The following is a 22300-nucleotide window of genomic DNA, read 5'->3' on the forward strand; positions in this document are numbered from 1 at the left end:
GTCTTGATCTCCTGACCTCGTGATCCGCCTGCCTCGGCCTCCCAAAGTGTTGGGATTACAGGCACGAGCCACCACACCTGACCAAAAAATGTGTTCTTTATTGAAAATAATAATTTTGTTTAATTTGAAGGTTATGTACGTTTTTTAAAAATATGGACTGGCTGGGCGCGGTGGCTCTCACCTGTAACCCCAGCACTTTGGGAGGCTGAGGTGGGCAGATCACCTGAGGTCAAGAGTTTGAGACTAGCCTGGCCAACATGGCAAAAACCTATCTTTACTAAAAATACAAAAATTAGCTGGGCATGATGGCTCGTGCCTGTAGTCCCAGCTACATGGGAAGCTGAGGCAGGAGAATCGCTTGAACCCAGAAGGAGGAGCTTGCAGTGAGCCGAGATTGCGTTACTGCATTCCAGCCTGGGCGACAGAGCGAGACTCCATCTCAAAAACAGAAAAGAAAAAATGGACTTATGAAGGAAATAGAAACAAGATAGTGAGAAGCCAATAAGAGAGATATGAAGAAGGTTATGGACATGAAGATATATTTTTAATAAGGAAGGTTAAAAAGAAAAGAACAATTTTGTATGGGGAAGAATCTTTGGTAAATTTCTGTTCTAAAGTAAAATGATTGGTATTTAACGAAGAGGAAGTATAAGACAGGGCAGAGTCAAAGCACATCTTCAGTGGTCCGAATAAGTCATGATGATGTTCATGAAGGGAGAATTTATGAAAAGCATTTTGTGTGTGATCAAGTTGGCTATAATTAGAAGGGAATTATTTATATGTCCTTCTAAAGATATATTAAAAATACACTGCTACAAAACTAAAAAATTCATATCCCCTATGTTAACCAGGTTTTCTTTTTCTTTTTTTTTTTTGAGACAGAGTCTCACTCTGTCGCCCAGGCTGGAGTGCAGTGGCACAATCTCAGCTCACTGCAAGCTCCGCCTCCTGGGTTCACACCATTCTCCTGCCTCAGCCACCCGAGTAGCTGGGACTACAGGTCCCCACCACCACGACCAGCTAATTTTTTCTATTTTTTAGTGGAGATGGGGTTTCACCATGTTAGCCTGGATGATCTTGATCTCCTGACCTCGTGATTTGCCCACCTCGGCTTCCCAAAGTGCTGGGATTACAGGTGTGAGCCCCCAGCCCAGGTTTTCTTCTTATTCTTCTTTTTTTTTTTTTATTTTGAGACAGAGTCTCGCTCTGTCACCCAGGCTGGGGTGCAGTGTCGCGATCTCGGCTCACTGAAACCTCCGCCTCCCAGGTTCAAGCAATTCGCCCTGTCTCAGCCTCCCAAGTAGCTTGGATTACAGGCATGCTGCCACGCCTGGCTAATTTTTGTTGTTGTTGTTGTTGAGACGGAGTCTTGCTCTGTTGCCCAGGTTGGAGTGCAGTGGCGCAATCTCGGCTCACTGCAACCTCTGCCTCCCAGGTTCAAGCCTTTCTCCTGCCTTAGCCTCTTGAGTAACTGGGATTACAGGTGTGTGCCACAATGACAGGCTAATTTTTGTATTTTTAGTAGAGACGGGGTTTCACCATGTTAGTCAGGCTGGTCTCGAACTCCTGACCTCAGGTGATCTGCCCGCCTAGGCCTCCCAAAGTGCTGGGATTACAGGCGTGAGCCACCTTGCCTGGCAGGTTTTCTTTTTCTTTTAAATTTGTATTTATTTGTTGTTGTAGAGATGGGAATCTCACTATGTTACCCAGGCTGGTCCAGAACTCCGGACCTCAAGTAGTCCTCACGTCTCAGCCTCCCGAAGTGCTGGGATTAACAGGCCTGAGTCACCATGCCCAGCCAATTAAGTCTTTTTGAACTGGAATGAACTTTGGGATTTTGCAGTTGGGCCCATGGAGGGCCTCTAATGATGTATTTCTCAACTTGTAGAGATATTAAATGATTAGATTTATCTGGTAAGTTGTACAGGAAGCACTGTCAAGTGATAAGTGATTCTATTACTAGATCTTTCAGTTACATTTATGGGTATGTTATTGGTATAAATATTTCAAAAATTATATAAATCCATAGATTCCTAATGTTATCTGTCATAATTTTGGTTATGTTAATCTCTTCTAAAGTTAAATGTGTATGGATATTTTATTAATGTGAATTTTTTTTTTTTTTTTAATGAGACAGAGTCTTGCTCTGTTGCCCAGGCTGGAGTGCAGTGGCGCGATCTCGGCTCACTGGAAGCTCCACCTCCCAGGTTCACACCATTCTCCTGCCTCAGCCTCCCAAGTAGCTGGGACTACAGGCGCCCATCACTACGCCCAGCTAATTTTTTGTATTTTGTTTAGTAGAGACGGGGTTTCACCGTGTTAACCAGGATGGTCTCGATCTCCTGACCTTGTGATACATCCGCCTTGGCTACCCAAAGTGCTGGGATTACAGGCATGAGCCACCACGCCCAGCCGTGAATTTTTTGTTTTTGTTTTTGAGACAGAATCTCACACTCTTGCCCCAGCTGGAGTGCAATGGCACAGTCTCAGCTCACTGCAACCTCCGCCTCCCAGGTTCAAGCGATTCTCCTGCTTCAGCCTCCTGAGTAGATGGGACTACAGGTGCCCATCACCACACCTTGCTTATTTTTTGTATTTTTTAGTAGACATGGGGTTTCACTATGTTGGCCAGGCTGGTCTCGAACTCCTGACCATGTGATCCACCCACCTTGGCCTTCCAAAGTGCTGGGATTACAGGCGTGAGCCACCGCGCCCGGCCAATTAATGTGAATATTCTACAGATTATATTCAATTTGTGAATGTCTGATGTTCCTTATGTGACTCTGTCAGTCATGATTCTGGTTGTTATCTTAAAATCCTGTATATGGCCAGGTGCAGTGGCTCATACCTGTAATCCCAGCACTTTGGGAGGTGGAGGCAGGAGGATAGCTTGAGTCCAGGAGTTCTAAACCAGCCTGGGCAATATAGCAAGACTCCACTTCTATAAAACATTAGCCAGACGTGGTGATGCACCCCTGTGGTCCCAACTACTGAGGAGGCTGAGGACCCTTCCTCTTTTAGAGAGTCTCTTTCTGTTACTTAGGTTGATATTTTCACATCTACTTCTGCACTCTTTTTACTCCAACCATACGGGCCTTCTTTTAAAAAAAAAACAAAAACAAAAAAACAGAGAGTTTCACTCTTGTTGCCCAAGCTGGAGTGCTGGAGTGCAACGGTGCAACCTTGGCTCACCTCAACCTCTGCCTTTCAGGTTCAAGCAATTCTCCTCCCTCAACCTCCCGAGTAGTAGCTTGGGATTACAGGCATGCGCCACCACGCCCAGCTAATTTTGTATTTTTAGTAGGGATGGGGTTTCTCAGGCTGGTCAGGCTGGTCTCGAACTCCCAACCTCAGGTGATCCGCCTGCCTCGGCCTCCCAAAGTGCTGGGACTACAGGGGTGAGCCACTGCACCCGGCCCCATACAAGTCTTCTTTCTGCACCTCAAGTGGGTCATGTTCAAGGAGTACACACATTCCCTTTCCTCTGAAATATTGGGTGCCCCAGGCCCATCTTTGCCTTTTTTTTTTTTTTTTCCAGATAGAGTCTTGCTTCATTTCCCAGGCTGGAGTGCAGTGGCACCATCAAACTCGCTGCAGCCTCTCCCTCCGGGGCTCAAGGGATCTTTCTGCCTTGGCCTCCCAAAGTGCTGGGATTATAGGCACAAGGCACCGCACCTGGCCAAATTTTTTTTAGTATATTTTCCCTCAAAAAATATTGCATATGAGTGTGAATAATTTGCACAAGCAGGCCACGAAGTAAATGCCAGGAATATTCATATTAAAAATTATTTGCTATTTATCTGAAATTCAGTTAACTGATCATTCTGTATTTTTATTGGTTAGCTCTAGCAACCCTACTCAACATATGTTTGCAGAATAAACGTTCTGAACATCTGCTCTGTCAGATGACTGACACCTTCTCATTAAATTATGTGTTCAATTCAAGAAGTTAAGCCCTTGAGTGTAATGGCTGTGTCTGTCTTATGCACCACTGGTCTCCATGCCTGACCCCGGGTAGACTCACTAAGTGTTCCTAGAATTGAAATAGAACTAAAAGGGGGACTTTTTCCAATGGTTGCTTTCTTTCCGTGGCAGCTTGTCCACCCTGGAAGGAGTCTGGTGCAGCGGTAAGGAGAGCCTGAAGGGGGCAGTGTCACCCCCTGGCTCTGGCCTCCCGTTGTCCATCACCATGGGGAGGCGGGGCCTCAAATCGGAAGCACATGAAGTCGGAACTTGGAAGGCAGAGGAGGCAAGACAGGTGGGCAGGCCAGATGGCTACTGCTAGGTGGGGTCTTACCTGCCCAGGTCCTCAATGTGGTCCCTTTATTCCTCCCTTGTTATTCCCTGGCTCTCTGCAATGTCTTCTGCTGAATGTCCCATGCAGGGCTCAGCTGGGCTCCATGAATACAAGAATAGCGACAATGATGGTAATTATTTTCATCCCTGGTTCCTGACAGTCATTTTGATTTAATCCTTCCCACTTTAGTCCCTGAAAGGTGATCAAAACCAGGCATTCAGTTTCTCCAGGAAAGTGGATCTCATGGAATTATCTTAGCCAGCGTTGGTGGAGGGATACTAAATAGCATTACCTTTGTAGAGGAGGGAATGGAGCCCAGAGAAGCTGAGGTCATTTGCCCAGGACAAGAAGTGAGACTTGATAATTCCAGTGCAGAGGTGCGATTAGATGTACAGTCCCCAGCACAGACTGCGTGGAGTCTCCTATTCCCAGCATCCACACTAGCTAATCTAGGGGTCAGCTGACCACTCACTAACTTGACCTTGAACAAGTTATTCTAATCCGTTTGTGCTTATCTGTAAATGGGGCTAATAAGTGTCTTTCTCATAGAGTTGTGGGAATTTAGTGAAATAATCCAGAGCATTGCACAATGTAAGTGCTTAATCAGTGCAAGCTACCAATGTCACTATTGTTTGTCTCATCCATTCCTGAGACCTCCCAGGGCCCAGCCCCACCCCAGCAGCTAGCTGTTAATGTTTGATGACTAAACATTACTATGAAGTGAAGTGATTCCCTAATTTGGCCTGAAGAGATGAATTACCTGGGAGGCACTTGCTACAAAAATCTATTCTCAGGCCCCTGCCTTAGAGATTCTAATTGGTGGGGCCTGGGAATCTGTATCTTTAAAAAAGCCTCAGGTGAAATCCATCTATAGGCTGGTTTCAAAAGTCCTTATATAATGTAAGACCAGAAAGGCAGGGTGTGGTGGATCATGCCTGTAATCCCAGCACTTTGAGAGGCCAAGGCAGTTGGATCATGAGGTCAAGAGAAACCCAGTCTCTACTGAAAATACAAAAATTAGCTAGGCGTGGTGGCAGGCTCCTGTAGTCTCAGCTACTCGGGAGGCTGAGGCAGGAGTAATCGCTTGAACCCAGGAGGCGGAAGGTGCAGTGAGCCGAGATCATGCCACTGCACTCCAGCCTCGGTGACAGAGCAAGACTCCATCTCAAAAAAAAAAAAAAGACGGGATAGTGCTACATTAAACACATTGTGACAAGGGTGGGGTGGAGACTTCTGATGATTAGAGTCAGGTGGATTAGCTCAGCCCTTACAGGTTGCAAGAATTTAAAGTCATGATTACCTTTTCTGATTATAAAAATCATCTAGGGCTGGGCGCAGTGGCTTACACCTGTAATCCCAGCACTTTGGGATGCCTAGGTAGGAAGATCGCCTAAGCCCAGGAGTTTGAGATCAGCCTGGGCAACATGGTGAAACCCCCTCTCTACAAAAAAAAAAAAAAAATGTAAAAAAAATAGCCAGGTGTGATGGCGCACACCTGTAATTCCAGTTAGGAAGCTGAGGTGGGAGGATCTTTTGAGTCCAGGAGGTGGAGGTGGAGGTTGCAGTGAGCCGAGATCCCGTCACTGCACTCCAGGCTGGGCAACAGAGTGATACGCTGTCTCAAAAAAAAAAAAAAAAAAAAAAAAAAAATCATCTAGTCTATTTACATGGTCTCAGATGATTGCATACTTTATTTAGAAAGGGAAAATGAGTGACTTTGTAGAATCACTCCTAGTGTCGAAACCTAGCTGATCCCATCTTAACTAAGCAATGAAAGTTACTATCACAGATAATGGAACAGACCATAGGTGACTCAATGGGATGGACTGAAGAGGCAGCACCACTTCTGCGGTTCCAGGAAGGAAAACATAGAGGCTGAGTGTCATCATAAGGAAGCATCAGGCAAATCCAATTGAGGGAGTCCGCAAATCTTTCAAAATGTCAAGATCAGAAACTAAAGATGCCTGACAACTAACTGCAATGCTGCATGATCCTGAATTGAATCCTTGAGGGTGTGAGGATTGCTATAAAGGATGTTACTGGGCCAATTGAATATGGCCTATGGAATAAGGAATAAGGAATTGATCCGTGTTAGATTTCCTGATTTTGATAATCATATCACAGTTACGTAACAGAATGTCCTTGTTCTTAGCAGACATACAGTAAAGAGTATGGGGTAAAGGGGCATGACATCTCTAATCCACTCTGATATGGTTTAGAAAATAATAGTGTATGTGCATATAAAAAATACATATACACACACATGAACACACAGGTAGGGTATAATAAAGCAAATATGCACAAATGCAGTGTTAAAAATTATAATGCCCCTTGTTTAAAAAAAAAAAAACAACAGGGAAGACAAATATAAAGAAGGAAGTGGAAGCCACTCCTCCTCCTACGGCCCCATCCCCGGCCCCGCCCCCCGGCCCCGCCCCCCGGCCCCGTCCCCCTTCCCCCCGCCCCAGTCCCTGAGACAACCAGGATGACTATTTCAATCAGTAGTGAAACTCTTACATGTCTTTGGGTCATTATATATATATATGTTTTTTTTAATTTTTATTTTTATTGAGAGAGTGCCTTGCTCTGTTGCCCAGGCTGGAGTGCAATGGCGCAATCTCGGCTCACTGCGATCTCCGCCTCCCAGGTTCAAGTGATTCTCCTGTCTCAGCCTCCCAAGTAGCTGGGACTACAGGCACATGCTGCCATGCCAGGCTGATTTTTTGTATTTTAGTAGAGACAGGGTTTTACGATATTGCCCTGGCTGGTCTTGAACTCCTGAGCTCAGGCAATCCACCCGCCTCGGCCTCCCGAAGTGCTAGGATTATAGGCGTGAGCCACCTTGCCTGGCCCGGGTCATTATAGTTTTGATTGAAACCAAAAATGCACGAATGCTTTACTGTCCATCTACAACTTGTGTTTTTCACGCTGATATCTGTCAGCATCTTTCCATGTTAATGTGGTGTTATTTCCAATGGCCGCATGATGCTGCCTGGTAGGGACGGAGCACACTTTGTTTAGCAATAGGTGTTTAGGTTGTTTCTAGCTTGACTCCTACACACAGTACTAGAGTGAGCATCCTTAAAAATACATCTTCCCCAACTTGTCAGATTATTTTGTTTGTAGAGCTGCTGGGTCAAAAGGAGAAAGTCTCTGAGAAGGGACAGAGGCTGACAGTCTGGGGAAATTGTGAGAGAAAGACTGAGAGTCAGAGAGAGATCTATAGAAGCAGGGAGAGGGGGAAAGAGACAGATGCAGAGAAACAGAGGCTGGGTGCAGTGGCTCACGCCTGTAATCCCAGCACTTTGGAAGGCTGAATTGGACAGATCACTTGAGTGCTAGAGTTTGAAACCAGCCCGGCCAACATGGCGAAACCCTGTCTGCACTAAAAATACAACTGGGCTTGGTGGCACACGACTGTAGTCCCAGCTGCTCAGAAGGCTGAGGCACAAGAATCTCTTGAGCCTGGGAGGCAGAGGTTGAAGGGAGCCGAAATTGCACCACTGCACTCTAGCCTGGCCAACTGAGCGAGACTGTGTCTCAAAAAAAAAAAAAAAAAAAAAAAAAAGAGCTGGAGAGAGACGAGAAAGAGCAAGGTTGATGGAGAGCGAGATTGGGAGAGTGACAGGGAGTTGCTTTCGATGGAGACGGAGAAGGAATTCCTCTGATCCATGGAGTCTCCATGGCCACAGGAATCTAGTCAGGAAAGTGACTAAGCGACTTTTAGGAACACACCCAGCGGATACAATAGTAGATGAGGTCAGAGTCCTTTGTGCAAGGATCTTCATGGGGCTATTGTTCCTGGAAAGCAAAAAATGGGAAACGACCTAATTGCCCATCAACAGGGGACTGGTTATAGATTGTGCTGGAAATGCTGATAGGAGCCCATCTCCAAGTAGGGTTGGCAGATAATAGCAAATAAAACCACAGAAGGCCCAGTTAAAATTGAAATTAGAATGAAGCATGTGTCTCATACAGCCTTATACACTAAAAACCTATTTGTTGTTTATCTAAACTTCACATGTAACTGGGCATCTGTATTTTATCTGGAAACTATTAATCTCCAAGATAAGTGAGAAAAGCCAGGTGAGGTCAGGAGAGGGGTTGCTCTTGGTGAGGGGGTGTGTGTGGGCTGCTGAGGTGGCCATGAGTTTCAGCTCCTGTCCTGGGTGTGGTTACAATTGAAGGGAAGGGACTGACCCAGGGTCACAGAAGCAGAGGTTGAAGGGCTAGGCTCCACCCCAGGCTCCGCGCTCTGTAGTGATTTGTATATATGTGTTAGAAGTGTTAATGTTTTCAATAAAAGTATGACAAACAGACCATAGTTTTCTAAACTCCATTTAAGCATTTCTGATTTAAAAAAATACTGGCAGTCTCAGCTGGGTGTGGTGGCTCACACCTGTAATCTCAGCACTTTGGGAGACCAAGGAGGGAGAATCACAAGTTCAGGAGTTCAAGACCAGCCTGGCCAAGATGGTGAAACCCCATCTCTACTAAAAATACAAAAATTAACCGGAGGCAGTGGCAGGTGTCTGTAATCCCAGCTACTTGGGAGGCTGAGACAGGTGAATCACTTGAACCTGGGCAGCGGAGGCAGCGAGATCACGCCATTGCATTCCAGCCTGGGTGACAGAGTGAGACTCCGTTTCACCAAAAATAAAACAAAATAAAGTAACAACAACAACAACAACAAAAAACTGGCAGTCTCAGAAACTCTAAGGGGCCTCCCTGAACACTGTCATTTCCTGGAACACTCATCTGCCCCTGGGCTTTTTTTTATCGCTGTCACCTGGAATGTCCTCTTACCCCACCCTCCGCCAACCCCCTCACTCACCTGCTCATGCCTGTGACCTCAAGCTGGAGTCAGCCTGGCTCTCACTCCTCTGAGTCACCTTAGGTGCCTCAGAGTTGCATGAACACCGAACCAGCTGTTACCCCTCTTCCCCCGGCGCCTGTGAGCTAGGCGGTGCAGGAACCTTGTCTGCGTAGCTGGTTTATCACAGTATCCTAGCCCATTCAGCCAGGTACCCGCCACAGCTTGCTCACTACACCTTGGGCATGTTAGTACACCATCTCTCTGAGCCTCAGTTTCCTCATTTATAAAATGGAGCTGATAATCTTGCCTATCACTCAAGGCCAATGTGACAGAGATGGGAAAGGGAAATGGCGTTAACATCACTAAGGTGATATTTGAACTGAGGCCAGCTCTGGGAGGATCTGGGGAAGGGTGTTCCAGGCATCCTTGGGGAAAAAGGAGACTGCGGGCAGCCGCGAGAGCCAGGTCACTGTGGTCTGCGCGGCAGCCAAGTCCCTAAATAAAACAGAAAAAGAAAACAAAAGAGTTTGCTCTCACTTTCCTCTTGCCAATACCTCTCACCTGCTGTGGGTCAAAGATGCACAAAGCTCTACAGGTATGAAGGTAGGTGCCGGCAGGGGAGCCAGGAGACCCTGGGGCTTTCCTGGAGGCAGGTTCAGCCTTCTGCCAGGCAGATGGAGAGAGCAGGGCTCTATCAGTGCAGTCTGATGGGTAAGGGGCCAAGGCTGAGACAGTCTGAATGAGAAGTGTGGAAGCAAGTGTGCAGGTATGAGGCCCTGAGCCAGCCCACCCTGCAAGTGCCCAGAGACTCACCGGGGAAGGTGTGCTTTGCACTATAGGGACATCCCAATGGCCTATCTCAGACCTTGAGCTCCAGAGGCATCGATCTCCCAGGTGTGGAACTGGGCTCTGGCAGATGTGTGATCGGACCCGGGCAGGTGCAGAGAGGCCTGGCCTCGGGGCCCAGCTCAGCCCCCCCACATCCACCCTTGAAGGCTTCCACAACTTTCCTTTTTCCAAGGTGACCACCTCCTCCCACTTTGTCCGGGATTGCCCCAGAACACCCTCAGTGCCAGGCAAACTGGGCTGGTTGGTCACCAGACATATTACTCCATTGGACAGAGGAAGAAGAGTCTCAGAGGCTGTCAGTATCTGCCTCATTTTTTGTGGCTGGGTTTTTTTCATGAAAAGTTTATTTGAGGCCGGGCGTGGTGGCTCAAGCCTGTAATCCCAGCACTTTGGGAGGCCGAGACGGGCAGATCACGAGGTCAGGAGATCGAGATCATCCTGGCTAACACGGTGAAACCCCGTCTCTACTAAAAATACACAAAAAAAATTAGCCGGGCGCGGTGGCAGGCACCTCTAGTCCCTGCTACTCGGGAGGCTGAGGCAGGAGAATGGCGTGAACCCGGGAGGTGGACCTTGCAGTGAGCCAAGATCGCGCCACTGCACTCCAGCCTGGGCGACAAAGCGAGACTCCGTCTCAAAAACAAAAAAAAAAAAAAAAGTTTATTTGAAATAGTGATACATCTCTGAAATAAAACATTCATATTCTTTAAAATGGCTTCTAGGCTGGGCTCACGCCTGTGATCCCAGCACTTTGGGAGGCCAAGGCAGGTGGATCACCTGAGGTCAAGAGTTCAAGAGCAGCCTGGCCAACATGGTGAAACCTCATCTCTACTAAAAAAAAAAAAAATTAGCTGGGCGTGGTGGTGCACACTTGTAGTCCCAGCTACTTGCGGAGGCTGAGGCAGGAGAATCGCTTGAACCCAGGAGGCAGAAGTTGCAGTGAGCCAAGATCACACCACTGCGCTCCAGCTTGGGTGACAGAGGGAGACTCCATCTCAAAACAAAAACAAACAAACAAAAAAAGACTTCTACAGGCCAGGCACAGTGGCGCACACCTGTAATCCCAGCACTTTGGGAGGCCAAGGCAGGCGGATCACCTGAGGTCAGGAGTTCGAGACCACCCTGGCCAACATAGCAAAAACCCATTTCTAATAAAAATACAAAAATCAGCTGGGCACAGTGGCATGTGTCTGTAGTCCCAGTTGCTCCTCAGGAGACCAGGCAGGAGAATCACTTGAACTTGGGAGATGGAAGTTGCAGTGAGCTGAGATTGAGCCACTGCACTCCAGCCTGGACAACAGAGCCAGACTCCATCTCAAAAAAAAAAAAAAGGTGCTGGGCAAGGTGGCTCACGCCTATAATCCTAGCACTTTGGGAGGCCGAGGCAGGTGGATCACGAGGTCGGGAGATCAAGACCATCCTAGTTAACACGGTGAAACCCCATCTCTACTAAAAATAAAAAATTTCGCTGTGCATGGTGGTGGGCACCTATAGTCCCAGCTACTCAGGAGGCTAAGGCAGGAGAATGGCATGAACCCGGGAGGTGGATCTTGCAGTGAGCCAAGATAGTGGCACTGCACTCCAAGCTGGGTGACAGAGTGAGACTCCGTCCCAAAAAATAAAAATAAAAAAAATGCTTGTAGAGAAAGAAGCCATCTTTCTTCCCCGCCCTGCTCCCGTCCTCTGAAGCAGCCAGCTTCTTGGATCTCTCAGAGACAGATATTATCTTATTTACTTCTGCACAAAAGGCAGCCTATTACATATGCTGTTCACCTGATATTTTGTTGTTGTTGTTGTTGTTGAGACGGAGTCTCGCTCTGTTGCCCAGGCTGGAGTGCAGTGGCCAGATCTCAGCTCACTGCAAGCTCCACCTCCTGGGTTCACGCCATGAATTCCTGCCTCAGCCTCCCAAGTAACTGGGACTACAGGCGCCCGCCACTTTGCCCGGCTAGTTTTTTGTATTTTTTTTTAAGTAGAGACGGGGTTTCACCATGTTAGCCAGGATGGTCTTGATCTCCTGACCTCGTGATCCGCCCGTCTCGGCCTCCCAAAGTGCCGGGATTACAGGTTTGAGCCACCACGCCCAGCTCACCTGATATATTTTTTTAAGAGATGAAGTCCTGCGCTCGCTTTGGCAGCACATACACTAAATTTGGAATGATACAGAGAACATTAGCATGGCCCTTGTGCAAGGATGACACACAAATTCATAAAGCATTCTATATTTTTAATTAAAAAAAAAGAAAGAAAAAGTGATAGAGTCTTCTCTGTCACCCAGGCTGGAGTGCAGTGGCATGATCATAGTTAACTGCAGTCTCCAGCTCCTGGGCTCAAGGGATCCTTCCCCCTCAGCCTCCCAAGTAGCTGGGACTACAGGTGTGTGCCACCATGCCCAACTAATTATTAATTTTGTTGTCATTGACACAGTCTTGCCATCTTGCCCAGGCTGGTCTTGAACTACTGGGCTCAACTGATCCTCCTACCTTGGCCTCTCAAAATGCTGGGATTATAGCCATGAGCCACTGCACCCAGCCCGCTTGATTTTTTTTTTTAAACACCCGTTTTTTTGTTTTTTTGTTTTTTTTTTTTTTGAGATGGAGTTTTGCTCTTGTTGCCCAGGCTGGAGTGCAATGGCGCGATCTCGGCTTACTGCAACCTTCGCCTCCCGGGTTCAAGTGATTCTCCTGCCTCAGCCTCCCAAGTAGCTGGGATTACAGGCATGCGTCACCACACCCAGCTAATTTTGTATTTTTAGTAGAGACAGGGTTTCTCCATGTTGGTCAGCCTGGTCTCCAACTCCTGACCTCAGGTGATCCTCCCGCCTCGGCCTCCCAAAAGTGCTGGGATTACAGGCATAAGCCACCGCGCCCGGCAACACCTGATATTTTTTTCAGTTAAAAATATATGAGTTCAGACTGGGCATATATAACTCTCGAACTGGAGTTTGAGACCAGCTTGGCCAACATGGTGAAACTCCATCTCTACTAAAAATACAAAAATTACCCTGGTGTGGTGGCTCACGCCTGTAATTCCAGCTACTCGGGAGGCTGAGGCATGAGAATCACTTGAACCTGGGAGGCAGAGGCTGCAGTGAGCCAAGATCATCCCACTGCACTCCAGCCTGCGCAACAGAGCAAGACTCTGCCTCAAAAAAAAAAAATTATACATATATGTATGTGTACATATATATACACACACACACATCTGTGTGTGTGTGTGTGTGTGTGTGTGTATGAGTTCATTCATTTCATTCAGCTAATAATTACTGAACCAGACCCTGTTCTTGGTGCTCAGGTCATAGTAGCAGACAAGACAAAGTTCCTGCCTGTGTGGAGCTGTCTAGAGCACAGAGTGAATGTTTAGGTTTTGCAGACTTAAATAGCAAGGATGTTGTCAGTACTCATATAACAAGATAAAACAAATTCCCACAAATTTTTTATGGACAATATTTAAATTATGATAATATTTGAGTATGATTTTTTCATTTTTTTAATTTAATTTTTTATTTTGAGGCAGGGTCTCCCATTGTCACCCAGGCTGGAGTGCAGTGGTGCAATATTGGCTCACTGCAGCCTCAATTTCCCAGGTTCAAGCAATCCTCCCACCTCAGCCTCCTAAGCAGCCGGGACTATAGGTACACACCACTACACCTGGCTAATTTTTGTGTTTATTTTTTGGTAAAGGCGGGGTTTTGCCATGTTGGCCAGGCTGATCTCAAACTTCTGAATTCAAGCGATCCACCCTTCTTGGCCTCCCAAAGTGCTGGGATTACAGGTGTGAGCCACTGTGCCCAGCCTGTTTGTTTTTAAAATATAAATAATAGAGATAGGGTCTTGATACATTGCCCAGGCTGGTCTGGAACTCCTGGACTCAACTGATCCTCCCGCCTTGGCCTCCCAAAGTGCTGGGATTACAGGTGTGAGGCACTGGGCCCAGCCAGTTTTTTTTTGTAAGCATGAATTATTGTTATTATTATTTCAAGACAGAATCTCTGTTGTCCAGGCTGGAGTTTGATGGCACAATCACCACTCACAGCACCCTTGACCTCCTGGGCTCAAGTGATCCTCCCACCTCAGCCTCCCAAGTAGCTGGGACTATAGGTGCCCAGGATTTTTCCTTTTCGGGGGCAGATGGATAATGTATTCACTGGTCCCCACATGGCCTCGGCCTGTGTGCAGGAGCCTAGAATACAAATTTGGGATGCTATAGGGACACCCCTGAGGTGAGCCTCCTGCATCGACACAGTCCTACAGGATTGGCCCCCTGTGGCCATTTGAGCTCCCCACCCTAGCCCCCATACTCACTATTGCCCATAAAGTATTGGAATTCGGGTGTGAGCCATGAATCTGGACAATTGGATTAATTTTTAATAGGGTAGCAAAAAGTCGTCCATGATAGAGGAACTGTTGAGTGTAAAACTGGTCCATCAATGGAATTTTTTACAGCTGTTAAAATGTTGATGCCCGGCCGGGCCTGGTGGCTCATACCTGTAATCCCTGCACTTTGGGAGGCTGAGGTGGGTGGATCATGAGGTCAAGAGATCGAGACCATCCTGGCTAACACGGTGAAACCCCATCTCTACTAAAAAATACAAACAAAAAAAAATGAGCTGGGTGTGGTGGTGGGCGCCTGTAGTCCCAACTACTCGGGAGGCTGAGGCAGGAGAATGGCGTGAACCCGGGATGTGGAGCTTGCAGTGAGCCAAGATCACACCACTGCACTCCAGCCTGGGCAACAGAGCAAGACTCCGTCTCAAAAAAAAAAAAATGTTGATGCCTGGCTGGGCATGGTGGCTCACACCTGTAATCCCTACACTTTGGGAGGCCAAGGCAGATGGATCACCTGAGGTCGGGAGTTCAAGACCAGCCTGACCAACATGGAGAAACCCCATCTGTACTAAAAATACAAAATTAGCTGGGCGTGGTTGCGCATGCCTGTAATCCCAGTACTTTGGGAGGCCAAAGTGAATGGATCACTTGAGGTCAGGAGTTTGAGAGCAGCCTGGCCAACGTGGTGAAACCCTGTCTCCACTGAAAATACAAAAAATTAACTGGGCGTGGCAGCAGGCGCCTGTAATCCCAGTTACTTGGGAGGCTGAGACAGGAGAATTGCTTGTACCAGGAGGTGGAGGTTACACTGAGCTGAGATTGTGCCACTGGACTCCAGCTTGGGTGACAGAGCGAGACTCCATCTCAAAAAAATAAAAAAAAAAAAAAAAAAAAAAGTTGATGTCCTTCTGTAGGTACATAAACCCTCCCCCATCCCGGATCTCTTGTAGGAAAAGCCAGAGCCAGGCCGGGCGCGGTGGCTCAAGCCTGTAATCCCAGCACTTTGGGAGGCCGAGACGGGCGGATCACGAGGTCAGGAGATCGACACCATCCTGGCTAACAGGGTGAAACCCCGTCTCTACTAAAAATACAAAAACTAGCCGGGCGAGGTGGCGGGCGCCTGTCGTCCCAGCTACTCGGGAGGCTGAGGCAGGAGAATGGCGTGAACCCGAACCCGGGAGGCGGAGCTTGCAGTGAGCTGAGATCCGGCCACTGCACTCCAGTCCGGGCGACAGAGCGAGACTCCACCTCAAAAAAAAAAAAAAAAAAAAAAAAGGAAAAGCCAGAGCCTTCACCATGGCCCACAACAAGGTCCTACAAGATTGGCCCCCTGTGACCACTGGAGCTCCCCACCCTAGCCCCCATACTCACTACTGCCCACAAGGCTCCGGCTACAGGGGAACCACATCAGCCATGCTCCTGCCTTGGGGACCTTGCATCTGGTGTTCCGTCTTCTCCCAGCTCTTCTCCCAGATAGCCACAGGCCTCACCCCCCATCGCAGTAAAGCCTCCCAGGCCACCATTTCATCCCCCTCTCCTCCCTTTCCCTCTGGCACTCCTTACCCTCTTGCTGCTTAGTTTTTCTCCACTTCGCTCACAATCTGGCATGGTATATGTTTCACTTATTTTGTTGATTTCCCTTTAGACAGGAGGTTGCCAAACTACAGCCCTCAGGCCAAATCTGACCAAGGTTTGTTTCTTATATGGTCCTTGAGCTAAGAGTAGCTTCTACAGATGAACACTGCAACCGATTTAATGATAGATCACACTAACTTGGAACCTCAATTAAGGCAACATGTAAACCTTCAAAATTCCATGCTTGCGGGACCTCGTGGTTCACGCCTGTAATCCCAGCACTTTGGAAGGTGAGGCAGGCAGATTGTTTGAGCCCAGGAATTTGAGACTAGCCTGGGTAAAATGGCAAAGTCTCATCTCTACAAAAAATACGAAACTCAGCTGGGCATGGCGGCGTGCACCTGTAGTCCCAGCTACTTGGGAGGCTGAGGTGGGAGGATCACTTGAGCCCAGGAGGTCAAGGGTGCTATGAGCGGTGATTGTGCCATCGAACTCCAGCCTGGACAACAGAGATTCTGTCTTGAAATAATAATAATAATAATAATAATAATAATAATAATAATTCATGCTTACAAAAAAAAAAACTGGCTGGGCCCAGTGCCTCACACCTGTAATCCCAGCACTTTGGGAGGCCAAGGCGGGAGGATCAGTTGAGGAGGGAGGATTCCTTGAGCCTAGGAGTTCAAGATCAGCCTGGGCAATATGGCGAGACCCCATCTCTTAATAATAATAATAATAATGCCGATAATACTTGTAAATGATAAAAAATAAAATCAAGACATGGGAAAGGATATTTAGTAAAGAATCTTCCTTACACCCCTGCTGACAGCTACCAGCTACTCCTCAGAGACAGGCACATTACCCTCTCTCCAGAGATGGTTTATATGTCTCTAAGAAATACCTGTATAATGGTGTTTCACACCTTGTTTTTTTTTTTTTTTTTTTTTTTTAGACAAAGTCGTTGCCCAGGCTGGAGTGCAGTGGTGCAATCTCGGATTACTGCAACCTCCACCTCTCAGGTTTGAGTCATTCTCCCTCAGCCTCCCAAGTAGCTGGGATTACAGGCGCAACCCACCGCGCCCGGGTAATTTTTTTCTATTTTTAGTAGTGACGGGGTTTTGCCATGTTGGCCAGGCTGGTCTTGAATGCCTGACCTCAGGTGATCCACTTGCCTCATCCTCCCAAAGTGCTGGGATTACAGGCGTGAGCCACCGAGCCCGGCTTGCACCTTGCTTTTTAGCACTTAATATCTTGATATGATTTCATTACATCCAGAGCTTTTTCCTTCTTTTCGGGGCAGATGGGTAATGTATTCACTGGTCCCCACATGGCCTCAGCCTGTATGCAGGAGCCTAGAATACAACTGTGGGATGCTATAGGGACATCCCTGAGGTGAGCCTCCTGCATCGAGCCTGGCACCCAGCAGGTGTTCAGTAATAGAAATGAAAAGGCTAGCTGTAATCCTAGTACTTTGGGAGGATTAGGTGGGAGGTTCGCTTCAGCCCAGGCGTTTGAGACTAGCCCAGGCAACATAGTGAGACCCCCGTCTCTAATTTTTAAAATTATAAAAAATAAATACAAATTTTAAAAGACTTGTATAGCTTATCTTGGAGCCTCCACCTGTGGGTCAGGCCCAACAGACTTAGACCTTGACCCAGAAACTTCCCTTGGAAGCCATTTGTATTCTGAAATGGTGACTTCACAGAGGGCTTATTGGGTAAGGCCCACGGCTGAATCACTATTTGTTTTTAGGCAAGTGGGAGACATCAGAAGAGGTTAAATCCAGGATGAGGTTGGCAGTAGAGTATTGACTCATTCATTGAACTTTCTGTAGACAATGTCTTTCTCCTGGTCAAGATTAACTTTCCAACTCCTGATCAATTCATTCACTGATAATGATCTAGGGGCCATCAGCCTAATAAAGAGCTCTTAGAAATTAAGAAGTTCATTCACTGGAAGGACACGCAGGATTTAAAAAAAGGAAAGAAATCAAGTTCATCAATTTGGTGACCAAAGGATGTGAAGCAATAGTTCAGAACACAGAGAAACAGAAATGGCTTTGCAGTATGTAAAAAACGCTCTACCCTCCTGGGCATGGTGGCTCACGGCTGAGCATGGTGGCTCATGCCTGTAATCCCAGCACTTTGGGAGGCTGAGGCGGGTGTATCACCTTGGTTGGGAGTTCGAGACCAGCCTGACCAACATGGAGAAACCTCATCTCTATTAAAAATACAAAATTAGGTGGGTGTGGTGGCACATGCCTGTAATCCAGCTACATGGGAGGGTGAGGCAGGAGAATCTCTTGAACCTGGGAGGTGGTGGTTGTGGTGAGCTGAGATCACACCATTGCACTCCAGCCTGGGCAACAACAGTGAAACTCTGTCACAAAAAAAAAAAAAAAAAATGCTCCACCCTAGTCATGTGAAATGCAAATGACAACAGGAGATCCCATTTTCCCTTATCACACAGGCAAAGATAAAAGAGTTAAAGGCCAGTAAGGTGGCTCATGACTGTAATCCCAGTACTTTGGGAGGCTGAGGCAGGTGAATCACTTAAGCCAAGGAGTTTCAGACCAGCCTAGACAACATGGCAAAACCTCAGCTCTACAAAAAAAAGAAAAAGAAAAAAAAATGCAAAAGACAGTTAGCCGGATGTGATGACTCGCACCTGTAGTCCCAGCTACCCTGGAGGCTGAGGTGGGAGGATCACTTGAGCCTAGGAGGCGGTAGTTGCAGTGAGCAGGAATTGTGCCATGGCACTCCAGCCTGGGTGACAGAGTGAGACTGTCTCAAAAAATAAAAAATAGACAGGGTCAGGTGTGGTGGCTCATGCCTGTAGGCCTGTAGTCCTAGCTGCTCAGGAGGCTGAGGTAGGAGAATCACTTTAGCTCAGGAGCTGGAGACTGCAGTGAGTTATTATCATGCCACTGCACTCCAGCCTGGGCAACATAGCGAGACCCTGTCTCAAGAAAGAAAAACAAAAAGACAATACTCTGTGTTGGGCAACTTTTGAAAAGGGGCCCTCAACTCCCTGCTAGTGGTAGTATAATTCAGTTTAATCTTTTTGAATGACATTTAGACAAATGTATCAACGTTTTATATAACATACCATTTGATCTGGAGTGCAATGGTATGTGTAGAGGGCATTCATTGAAATTGCCACATTATTGGTAGTAGCCAATACATTGCAATCTAACCTAAATGCCCATCATGAGTCTTCTCATTAGGTAAACTGTGATTGTGGTATAATCCATACAATGAATAGTCTGCACCCCTGCAGAAAATTAAGGGAGCTGCGTGTAATGATATGGAATGATTTTCAAAACAATGAATATTGTTATAGCATTACCCACGTAATGACGATTCAAAAGAAAAAAAGTGTTGTTATAGCAAGGTGTAAGTTAGTGTGGAGGTTCCTATCTGTAATATATAAAGGGTTGTACATATATATTTATTTTATTTTATTTTATTTTAATTAATTTTTGTTGTTGTTGAGACAGAGTCTCGCTCCGTCGCCCAGGCTGGAGTGCAGCGATCTCGGCTCGTTGCAAGCTCTGCCTCCCGGGTTCACGCCATTCTCCTGCCTCAGCCTCCCAAGTATCTGGGACTACAGGCGCCCGCCACCACGCCCGGCTATATATTTTTTAAAATACAGGATCTCACTTTGTTGCCCAGGCTGGAGTGCAGTGGTGCTTTCTTGGCTCATGGCCGCCTCTACCTCCCAGGCTCAAGTGATCCTCCCACCTCAGCCTCCTGAGTAGCTGGGACGACAGGCAGGTAACCTGCCTGTTTTTTGTTTGTTTTTTGTTTTGTTTTGTTTTGAGACAGGGTCTTGCTACGTTGCCTGGGCTTGTCTCAAACTTCTGGGCTCAAGTGATCCTCCTACCTTGGCCTCCCAAAGCGCTGGGATTACCGGTGTGAGCCACCACGCACTGCCCCTGCACATATTAATATATACATAGGCCATCCCTGGAAGGTCATACAAGACACTGGTTTAAAAAAAAAAAAGGTTGCTTTGGGGAGGGAAAAGGAGATCTGGAATGGAGGGAGACTCTTCTTTTAGTTGGGTAATTGTAAATCACATTATTAAGCTATTGGTTTTACTTCTAGTGGGAGATTGGCACCTGCAGAAAATGGAGGAGTCTATTCAAATGTATCTTCCTTCCAGAAGCCTTTCGTGGGCACACTAGGTATTCCCAGATTGCCCCCCGGCAGTCGTATCAGCCTTCATCTCCGTGAAAGGCACGTGCCCCCGCACCCCGCGACGATGGCAGGGAGGCGCGTTAGCCAGCAGAGGGCGCCAGAGGACCGCGACCCGGGCCTGGGGCGGGACCCCCTTGTGCAGGGAGCTAGGGAGGGCCTGGCCCGGCCGGGTCCGAGGCCACCTGGGCCGCAGATGTCCCCCATTTCCGGGAGGACCTGACACCACAGTATCAAAAGTGTCACCTCGCCTTCCCCTGCAAAGGGAGCTGATCCGCGGCCAAGAGGCCTGGCCCGAAGCTTCCTCTTACCTCGTGGTCTCCGCCGCCTGCAGGAGGGAGCGGGACAACGGCGGGCCTGGAAGGGGCGGCGGGGACAATTCGATCCGATCTGAGCAATGCCCCTCTCCTCTGCGTTGCCTCCCACCCCCATGCCCCGCGCAGGTGCCAGACCACTGAAGGAAAGTGGAAAGCGGGAGGCCCAGGCAGTGGCTACCTGCAAGTACTTGATTGAGCCCCCACTATGTGCTTTGAAGAAAACAGAATAAGGCAATGATGGTGGGCTGGGCCGGTGGCTCACTCCTATAATCCCACCAATTTGGAGGCTAAGGTGGGAGGATCAATTGAGCCGCAGAGTTTGAGACCAGCCTGGGCAACATAGCAGGACCCCATCTCTACAAAAAATAAATTACCCAAGTATGGTAGCGCGTCTCAGTGAAAAAGGGGAAAAAAAGAAAACAGAAGGTGGGTGCTGGGGCAGGGGTGGGTCCTACTTTGGCTAGGGTGGTCAGGGAAGGCTCCCCTGAGGAAGTGACTTATATTTTTTGTGTCAAATATATTATTCATACCTAAAAGTGTTTAAATTGTCTCAGTACATTGAATGTCATGAAGATATGGTAAAATAAAGTCTATGTACAGTAGAAAGACTAACAATAAAGATCCCTCCCTGCCTAGGAAACAGATTACCAAAATTCTAGAAGCTTCATGCGCAGCTTGTTCTTGCCTCCCCTCCTTACCAGCCACTCTTCAGATTTTTGTATCAAACATTTCCTTGCAGCCAGCATAGTGGCTCACCTCTGTAATCCCAGCACTTTGGCAGGCTGAGTCCGGGAGTTCCATGCTGCAGTGAGCTGTGATCGTGCCATTGCACTCCAGCGTGGGTGACAGAGCAAGACCCTGTCTCAAAAGCAGAACAAAAAAAAACTTCCTTGCTTTTCTTTCTAATTCTACAACCCTCACATACATCCCTAAATAATATAGGGTTTCATTTGCCTGCTTCAGAGCCTCATATAAATCCAAATAACTATGCATTTGTTTGTGACCTCTGCTGGACATTGTGTTTTTGAGATTTATCCCTGTTGTTGCATGGAGTTGTAGTTCATTTTTATTGCTGCATAGTATTCTATTACAGGATCGCACCATGGTACATTAATCCAGTTTACTGTTTATAAACATTTGTGCTGTATCCAGTTTTGTTTTTGCTTTTGCTTTTTTTGCTATTAGGAAAGAGGATGCAATGACTATCCTTTTTTGGGGGGGAGGGTTTGGGCTGGACAACAGTTCTTTACCTTGCTTGGTTGTTCATTATAATCCCCAGGGGACTTTTTTAAAATGCTGATGCCAGAGGCCCCACCCAGACTAATTAAATCAATATGTGGGTGGGGGTGGGGTGGGCGGAGGCTTAGGTGTTTTAATCCTTCCCTGTGGGGATCTAGTGTGCTGCCAGAGCTGAGAACCCCTGGGATGCAGTTGGCTTGAGGACAGACAGGGAGAGGAGTCACCTGCTGCTAGCTGATGCCAAACTTTCCCAAAGTGACTCTGCCCACCGACACTCTCCAGCTCTCACCTCATCAACTCTTGATCGTGACCAAATTTTTCCTTGTTGTCCTTCTGATGGGCGTGAAATGGCAGCTCACTGTGGCTTGAAATTGCCATTTCTCTCTTTACTAAACGAGGCTGAGCAGTTGGTAAAGTTGCTGCTGAAACAAAGAATGAAAGGAAGCCAGTGTGAAGATTTAGGAGCAAAAGACGTAGGGGAGAGGAGGAGCAGCAGGTGCCAAGGTGGGAAAGGTCTGGGATGTTGGAGGAACAGAAGGAAGGGTGGGGGAGGGATCCTTGTTCATGGGGGAGGGAGAGAGGCTCAAGCCAAGGTCAGCCGGGGTCAGAGCAGCGGGGCCGAGTTGGCCGAGGAAAGGACTTTGGCTTTTACTCTTAGACAGGCGCATGGGAGGGTCTGA

At 47.5% G+C, this 22300-nt stretch overlaps 1 non-coding gene across 1 annotated transcript; it reads left to right on the forward strand.

Annotated features, from left to right (window-relative positions):
* Positions 1 to 12084: 12084 nt before the first annotated feature.
* On the forward strand, positions 12085 to 12191 carry LOC111521044. The gene has a single exon (XR_002724840.1). It is a non-coding gene; the product is annotated as a U6 spliceosomal RNA (small nuclear RNA).
* The last annotated feature ends 10109 nt before the right edge of the window (positions 12192 to 22300 follow it).

Source organism: Piliocolobus tephrosceles, chromosome 20, assembly GCF_002776525.5.
Source record: "Piliocolobus tephrosceles isolate RC106 chromosome 20, ASM277652v3, whole genome shotgun sequence".
NCBI lineage: Eukaryota > Metazoa > Chordata > Mammalia > Primates > Cercopithecidae > Piliocolobus > Piliocolobus tephrosceles.